Below are 8,777 nucleotides of genomic sequence, written 5' to 3' on the forward strand. Positions count from 1 at the left end.
CCCCCACAATAAAATTCCTAGATTTCTACCACCTATGACTATGTGCCCTCAGTATTTTCATCTGTAAAATGGGGCCAATAATGATGCCAACCTTATAAGATTACTCTGGGGATTACTCCAGAGATAACATGGATGTGCCTAGCAAGCATTGACAAGCTCTCCACAAATGTGAGTGGCAATTATACGATCACCATCATTAAAATGACTGAGACACTTTAAAACCATTGGACTGGTAACAGCTAAGGCCTCGTGGCCCTCTTGGACCGCATCTGGTCACTGTGACCACACATGCATGCATGTGCCCCCGACCCCAGCACACACCCTTCTCTGCAGCAGGAACCACTCTCTGCCCCCAGTGCTAGAACACAGTCAGCCAGCCTATCCCTGGCACCCATCCTTGCCACCCACAGAGTCTGCCACCTGCAAGTCCCCCAACCTCCCAAGTGGCCCCGGCACTGTCTCCTGTAAACATGTGGCACAAGACTGTTTCCCAGGCAGAGGAAGCTGTTCCAAGATGGAGACTCTCTGAAGTCAGGCTAGAGAGAAACTGGGCTTTCCTTTGGGTCCCCTGCATTTGCTGGTGTCTGTATACGTTCAGAGCCCAGAGAAGCATCAATTTTTTTTTTTTTTAATTACCCAACCAAGTACTTTTGGAAGGTGAGCATGCATCGGAATCACCTGAGAAACTTACATTGTTGGATTCCCCCCTCCCTAACTCATCAGTTTCAGATTCAGTAAGTCTGGGGTGGGGCTGGATAATTTGCATTTCTAATAAGTTCCCAGGTAATGCTGATGCCAATGGTCCAGAAACCAACTTTGAGAACCACTGACTTAACATGCAGGTGAATAAGGGAAAGCGTCTGTGAACAGGTGATGCTAACAGTCCTGTAAACACACTAGCAGGAGCTGCCCAGGGTAAGGGCAGGAGAAAGGGGACCTGGGTAGACGGTGCAGCCAGAGAGAAGGCCCTGCGAGGACGACTTTCATTTCGCCTCACCTGGCCTCTGCCTGGGCAGGCAGCATAAACCAGAGGTGGCTGCGTAATAACCACAGCAAACCTCTACCGACCGCCACCCCAGACCTGCCCTGACAGGCCCATCCTTGGCCGGCCCACAAGTGAAGAGAATCCATGCTACGCCTCATGGAGCCAGACCTCTCAGGTCTCCACTACTTCTCAGCGAGGAGCAGCAGGATTCTGCTCCACACCTCCAGACACATCCCTTTCCATCTTGGCCAGCTCAGACTGCTTCCGCATCTCCAGTGCCTCCTGCAAGTCAGCTTCATCTGACCGGAGCAGTTCCTCAGAAACTACCAGACAGCAAGGACAGACCTGCCAAGTTTGAACCTCTCCAGGCCAAGTCACCCACCTCGCTGGGCCTCAGTCGCCACATCTGCTAAAGGGGGGTGATAACAGTGCCCACCTCCTTCTGTTGTTGCGAGAATGAAAATGGGGTCCTTGGTCATTAGCTACATCATCAGCTACAATAACCATATCTATTCTGGCCTGGGCTTGCAGCTAAGCATCCTCCTTGTGTTTTCTTTCTAAATGCCGTGAGATGAGGACAGTTATCCCCTTTGTACAGATGAGAACCTACAACAGCTCGCCCAGGGTCCCACCAAGTAGGAAGTGGCCCCGCAGAGATGTGAACCCAGCTTATCCTGCTCCAGAGCCTGGTTTCCAGCCTCTTCTCAATGTGTGTCCCCGTCAGCCCACCCTGAGATCCAGCCCAGGTCACCTCTCCCTGCCACCATCTTCTCCCCCTTCCTGGGGCACAGAGAGGCTGGGCAGAAGGCCTACAGAGGTTGCAGCCTCCACAGTGGCCTGCAGTCTAGGGTATGGGCCCCTGGTCTTGAGGGCGGTCAGGAGGCCTGCCAGCTGGGCCAATCCATCTGGCACAAGTTTCAGGTACCACTCAACAGGGCCACCAAGGAGGAGGCTGGGACTATAGAACTTGAGCATCTCAATGATGAAAGAAGAGAAGAACGGGTTTCCCTGGTGGCTCAGAGATAAGGAATCCACCTGCCAATGCAGGAGACACAGGTTCGATCCCCTGAGAAGATCCTATATGTCACTGAGCAACTAAAGCCCATGCACCACAACTACTGAGCCTGTGTTCTAGAGCCCAGGAACTGCAATGACTGAGTCCCCTAGATGCAAGCACTGAGGCCCTCGTGCCTGTGCTCCACAACAAGAGAAGCCATCACAATGAGAAACCCACACACCACAACCAGAGAGGAGCCCCCCCTCTCCATAACTACAGAAAAGCCTGTGCAGCAATGAAGACCCAGGACAGTAAAAAATAAAGTTAGTTTAAAAAAAAAAGGAAAATCAGATGTAACCAAGAGAGTGAGATCCTGCGAGGCTTCCAGAATGAGACGGGCAGCTGCCATACCCCATGCAAATTGCCCTCTCTCTCCAGTCTCAGTTTCCTCATCCATACAAGCCTCAAGTCATTAGACAGAAAGCTTAGAAACCCCAGAGATTCTTCCCTTCATCTCTGGAAAGAGAGATCACCTCACAATAATTATGATAACCATTGTTATCTCCGAACAGCTCCCACTTACTGGGCTCTGACACTGGGTCAGGCACAGATCTACACCATCTCCCCGCAAAACAGGACTATTGCTATCCTCATTCTGCAGTTGAGGAAAACCATGCCCAGAGAGATTTAGATAATGTGATCTATATTCCACAGCTAACAATGACAGAGTTGGGACGTGAACCTGGGACTTCTGACTCCACTGTGCAAAGCTGTCCAAATCCACTGGGGCAGAAAGGGGCTGCCTGCAGCTACTGCCTCCAGAGCATGGAGCCTGGAGGAGAGGAGACATGTCCTTAAGGAGCCAGAATTCAAAACCAGGTGTATGAAGGTCCCTGTAGAGGCCCAGATAACAGACTGTGCATGGAAAGCAGGCAGCAGGCAGTGCCAGCTCTGTGGATTTAGAAAGAGGTTCTGCTGGAGCTGGGTACTGGCTGGGGAGGGACTCTGGGGTGGGTGAGCGGAAGTGACTGGGGAGCAGCGTCCTCTCTGTGAGCAGAGATGTGGAGACAGGAAGGGACTGGGCACACAGGGAGGGAAAGGGGACAGTTTCTTTGTGAGGGTCAAGGGGGATTGGGAGATAGGGCACTGTGGTCACATAGCAAGCCACCCACCTCCCATGCCTGGCCCTCAAATAAGTGTTCATTTGCAGTGCACATTTAAAATTAGACTAATCCAATCTGTATCAACAAATAAAACAAGCAGGAATAAAAAGGTGCGGGAGGCAACTGGACACAAACTTTTCTTCATTGAGGTAAGAGCATTAGGCTGTGTGTGTGTGTACGCTCAGTCATGTCTGACTCTTTTGTGACCCCATGGACTGTAGCCTGCCAGGCTCCTCTGTCCATGGGATTCTCCAGGCAAGAATACTGGAGTGAGTTGCCATGCCTTCCTCCAGGGGATCTTCCCGACCCAGGGACCGAACCCAAAGCTCTGCATCTCCTGCACTGCAAGCAGATTCTTTACCGCTCGCTGAGCCATTGGGGACCTCTATAATCCCTTTGGTAACAGACTGACTCTACCCCCAACACCACACAGTCCAAAACACCCCCATCCACCCCTTCTTCCAAGCTCCCAACCTCCAAGCTGAAGCTGACAGAGCTTTGTGACAGCCCCGCAGGCAGAAGAAAGTACCTTGGCTGGTGAGCCCTGAGACTGGGAGACTCTACTTTAACCTCTAATGAGGGGAAGGAGGCAGATACCCCTGGCCCCCTCAACACACATCCCACCCCATCCATTCCTCACTTTCAAACCAACCCCTAACTGAGTCAGCCTGATTCATGATTCAGCCTTATTTCCTCATATTTGAGGAAAGACAGACTGAACCCATTTCACAGACTGAGAAAGGAAGGCAGAAGGTTCCAAGTCTATGTGAAACCACAGGCCCTGGCAATTCAGGCTTTGGTGGCTGATCTAGATAGAAATCCTGAGGGGCCTCCGAAAGGGCAGCTGGGCTGAGGGTTTCCATGGGGCAAAGGCTCTCCCAGGCAGAGCGCCGCAGAGGAACTTCTAGAAACGCACAGAAGGGGCAGTTCTGAAAAGCAATGAGAAAAATGAAGTGGAAGTGGGTCAAGCACACCCTAAACGCTGAGATTCTCGGGTGAAAAGGGAACTGAGAGAAGTCACCCAGGCCTGACCGGCCTGGCACATGCTTTCTGCACCCTCTCCAGATTCTCTGCGTGCTGTCAGCAACGGGACCTTGCTGTCTTCCCAGGCAGTTTATGCCCGTTAGTGTCACTGTCACCCTCGGTGCTGTCTCTGCCTTTGAGAGCCACACAGGACAAGATTATGCCCTCTGCCCAGAGACAGCCCTGTAGGGAATTGAAAGCAGTGACACGGCCACTTATGGGTCCTTCCCCAAACCTTAGGCCACCTGTGATGACGCCATCCCCAAGGCACCTACAAAGTCCTGTAGCCTCCCCCTCCTTCCCTCTCAGTCCATCCTGTGGCCTGAGTCAGACTCCGGTCAACTTTCTGCTGGACCACAATTAGCATCATCTCTGAGCTGGTCTCAACCCTGCCAGTCTTGCCACCATCTCCAGCCAAATGCCCAAGAGAAGCAGCACAAGAGGGCAGAAACAGTTCAAACCTGGGCTCAATCACAGGTCTGCAAGTGACTCAACCCCTCTGAGCCTCCATTTCCTCATCTGAAGATGGGGTGGGGTTGGGGGTGAGCAGCAAGCAGCTACTTTGCAGGGGTATTGTGAGATTTCAATGAAGCGTCTGTAAGGAGCCTGGCACAAGACACAGTAACAGGCACCAACTCAATGAGCTGCTTACAACCCTCTGTCCTCTCCACCAGCCACAGAATAAGATCCAAACTCCTGAGCAAGATACTGCAAGCTCCCCATGACCTGATCTTGCCTCCCACTGCCCCCCTTCTCGCTGCCTGCACCCTCACAAGCACTTCCTCCCCCAGGAAGCCCTGTCGACATTAATAACCAGAAGAGCTTTTCCCCTCCACTGACCTTCCAAAGCCCATCTATCACTGATCACATCCTGCCTCTTCGCCATCACTTGATCCTTGCCTTCCCTCCCCCATCAGATTAGCAGACTCTCCAGTCAGAAAGCAGCAGCACCTCACCCCATTTCATTTCCCAGTCACCCCCATCCACATTTTCCATACATATTTAACAAATTACCCGAACGTTCCATTTCAAGTAAAGAATGTCCAAGTTCTCCAAACAGTCCAGATATTTCAAGCCATATCCTAAACCAAATCCCAAGCCAGCAGAAGTCTGCCCAGACTCCAGGGACTTACAGGCCTGTTTTTGACCTCAAAGTTTGCAAGACGGGTCACGCAGGTCCACAGCCCAGGGCAGAGAAAGCTCTAAGCTGCAAAAACCAGAGTCCATTCCTAAGTGTCTCACATGCAGGGTTTCTCAGTTGCCCCTAGGTCAACCCCCAGCCTATGATTTCATACCTTTAACCGCATCCTCAACTTGTGATTGTAAAACTGTCTTTGCATACCCCTGTGGCTGGAGATTCGCCATCCATCTTTTCATTCTTGCTGGCTTCTTCTCCTTTCACCTGTTGATTCTCTTGTTCTGATCATGACAAGGAGAATCTGACCACACACCAAGGGTCATTCCCATCCCTCAGGACTCTTTTCAATCCCCCACATTTCTGAGTGCCCTTAAAGTCTAGCTAAGAAGTCTTGTTCCTACAAACTGGCAATGAACTGTCAGTCCAAGACGACCCCCTACTCTCAGGGTCCAGGAAAAGCCTATTGACACTGCAAATCCCAGACTCAGTGCTGGAACAGCCCTTGGAGCAGTTAGAACAGTAATGCACAAACTTTCCTCTCCCCAAAACTTTATTCATTATCTACTCCCACTCTATTGTTTTAATATGTCATTTACTAACCAGCAATTTGTTTTCCATTTTTAAATAAATTTCTCAAGGTCCCTGCTCAGAGCCTGATCCATAGTCATGGAATGGTACCACCACTAGAAGACTGGGCTAGCACAGAGCACTTATGCAAGTCAAAGTCTAGGCCACCCCACATTCATTCCTGGGCTATTTACTGAGGGCCTACAGGGTCCTCTAGGCTCAGAAACCCATGCAGTTTCCACGAGAATTCTGCAATCGAGACATGGGCTCAAACTCCACCCTTCATGACTATCCTCAAGGACGCTTGGGGTTGGGGCTCCAAAGCAGCCCACCACCTTTGCAATGAGGACCCTGCCAATGAGTCACACCAGAGGACACCTTGAACGTAAGTCCCTTGGCCATAGGTTTCTCATCACCCCAAGGGCTCCGCTCCTGGCCCTACCTCTGCCCCTTGCTGATCTGAAAGTGACCTGGTCCGAATGGAGTTGGAAAGCTCTTCGGTCCCCCGGGTGCTGGGAAGAGACAGCCGCCAGCTGTCCCCGGCCAGAGCCGGGCAGAGCACCTCCCTGCACCACCCGCACGACAAGCGACTTGCTGCCATGGTCCCAGCCAGCAACAGAACTTGGACCATTATCCAGCGCCAGGCCCAGGCTCCAGCCCCCCACAATAATAAGAACCAAGGCAGGAGCAACACCTGGGGGTAAGGGAAAGGCCGAGGGTGTCCTGATAATTTCAAAGGAAAATGAGATCAGTTACAGCATATCTTATAGAGCCCTGTAGTTGAGACTCAGGCTGGGGGAGGGGAGTCAAATCCAAGCTCCACTGTTTCTCACCTGTGTAACCTTCCCAATTTCTGTGCCTCAGTTTGCCCCTCTGTAAAATGTTGCTGATAGTCACGTGGTAGAATTAAACGCGATGAAGTATATAAGGCAATTAGCCCAGGGCCCGGCGTATAGTACACATAGGACACATACTTGTTGAATATAAGCATGCTCCTGTTTACTAAGGTACCTCATTTCATTCTTATCCTGGCCCGTTCTTACACTTTGCCCATTCTACAGGTGAGAAAATTGAGGCTAGGGGAAGGTAAGGAAACGGCCCAAGCTTACACAGCTGGGCTGTATGACAGGCACTCGGGTCAATCTGAACCTCAAACCAGGGAAAATAATGCCCAGGCCATTCCATATGCTCTGGGCGGGTGGGTACAGCACCGGGGTGTGATGGTGGGGCTCTGTATCCCCTGGGCTTGGCATGGCTCCTCGCTGACCCACGGGAGCCTGAGTCTGGGAAAGAGCCAGGAGGCCAGTCCCCAATTTCCCAGTTTGTCCCCGAGCCCTCGCGTCCACATACGCCCCCTTCTTACCTCGTCCCAGGTTGTTAAAGGGCAGCGTTCAAAGCGGGGGTGTCCTTGCTTCCGAGAACCTGAGGGAGGAGGGGAGTTAAGAGACCAGACAGATCACTACCCAGGGAAAACCGGTCCGGCTGCCTTACCCTTCCCGAAACGGGGACCCGGCCTCTAACCCCCTCCCTCGCCAGACAAAAGTTTCCCCTGTTCGGGAGTGGGGAGGGGGAGGGGGCATTCCTCGTGAGTGACATTATCCGTGACCTACAGCTGCCGCGCTGCCCTCGCCCGCACCCCGGCCTGCCCCTGGCCCCCGCGCGGTCCCCCACCCCTTTGTCCTCCCACCCCCGCGCGCGGGGCCCCGCGGACGCTGCGAGCCCGGCCGGCGCCCGCCCGCACCAAACTTGAGCCGGCAGCCACTCGGGCCCCGCGCGGCCTGCACGCCCGGCTCGACTCGGGCCCCGCCGGCTCGGCGACAGGGGACTGGCCGGCCCCGGCTCTTCCAGCCTCTTACCTGCCTCGGCTAGGGCGCCACCCGGGGGAGGGGGCGCTCCCGGCGAGCCGCCGGACGCCTGGGTCCCCCGGGCCGAGCGCGCGCCGCGGGGCTCTGGCCCGGGCCGGGGTTAACCCCTTCGCGGCCGCCTCCCGCCGCTCCCACCCCCGCTCCACGCCGCCGCCGCCGCCGCCCCGCCTTCCGCAGGCTCTCCACCCCCAGGCCCTCCCTCCCGGTGCCCAGCCCCCAGTCCCGGCCCCCGGCAGTGCGCTGGGCACCGCTCAGCCTCCCCCCTCATCCCGCGGTGGGAGGTGGGGGGGTCTCCCAGGAGACTGGAAGTTGGGGCGCGCCACCTCGCCCCCGCGCGGGCCCGCGGAGCACAGAGGGGTGAACCCGCGCGCCAAGGGACCCCCCCACCTGCCTCCCCTTACACCCTCCGGCCCCAGCGCCTACCTCCCCGAATCTCGGCGGTGGAGGCGGGTTTCGATCCCCTGGGTGGAGCGTGGGTGCCGGCCGGAGATCGGCGCCGGAGGCCCGAGCGGCCGGCGGGCGTGCGGCGAGCACCCCGGGGCGGGGGCCGGGGCGGGACTGGGCGCTGCTATCGGGGCTGGATTTCTCGGCTTCCACCCGGATTCTCCCTCGGCTCTCCCGGCCGATTCGGTGCTGCTCGGCGACCACGTGACGCGGGCTGCCTTTGACCCCAGTCTCGGAGCGGGTAGGGGGCGGGGGCGGGAGGGGGTGTCAGATGCGGGACCCACGAGGGCCCGAGGCGGCTGCCGGGAGTCCCGGAGGCGGTGACCTCGAGGAAACAAAGCCTGAGTGAAGCCAACAAGTTATTCGGGGTCAAGGAGGGAACAGCACTGAGGGGTCGGAGAGGCTGCAGAGAGACCGAGGGAGACAAAGACCCGCGCCGGCTATGCTTCCAAGGGCCCTGGGGGCGGCCCGCCGGGCCCGAGGGGGCCTCGTGGCTCTGCCGCCACTAGGCTTGTGACAGCCCTCCAGGGCCTCCTCTGATGGCTCCCCAACAACCAGGTCTCCGCTGGAGTGGACCCCTCCTGCGTGCGCAGTT

General features: G+C 55.6%; 1 protein-coding gene across 2 annotated transcripts in view; it reads right to left on the bottom strand.

The window, feature by feature from the left end:
- Window positions 1–8,354, bottom strand: part of NDST1 (N-deacetylase and N-sulfotransferase 1) — an 88,136-nt gene extending 79,782 nt beyond the window's left edge. The window contains exons 1-2 of one of the 2 annotated variants that reach the window (XM_027545947.1): window positions 8,162–8,354; window positions 7,237–7,295 (exon numbers count right to left, since the gene is read on the bottom strand). The gene's annotated coding sequence lies outside the window, so the exon portion shown is untranslated. Of the gene's footprint in view, window positions 1–7,236; window positions 7,296–7,729; window positions 7,828–8,161 lie in introns of those variants that run through there. The other variant, XM_027545948.1, reaches the window with a different exon arrangement.
- Window positions 8,355–8,777: the final 423 nt, after the last annotated feature.

Source organism: Bos indicus x Bos taurus, chromosome 7 (assembly GCF_003369695.1).
Source record: "Bos indicus x Bos taurus breed Angus x Brahman F1 hybrid chromosome 7, Bos_hybrid_MaternalHap_v2.0, whole genome shotgun sequence".
NCBI classification, from domain to species: Eukaryota; Metazoa; Chordata; class Mammalia; order Artiodactyla; family Bovidae; genus Bos; species Bos indicus x Bos taurus.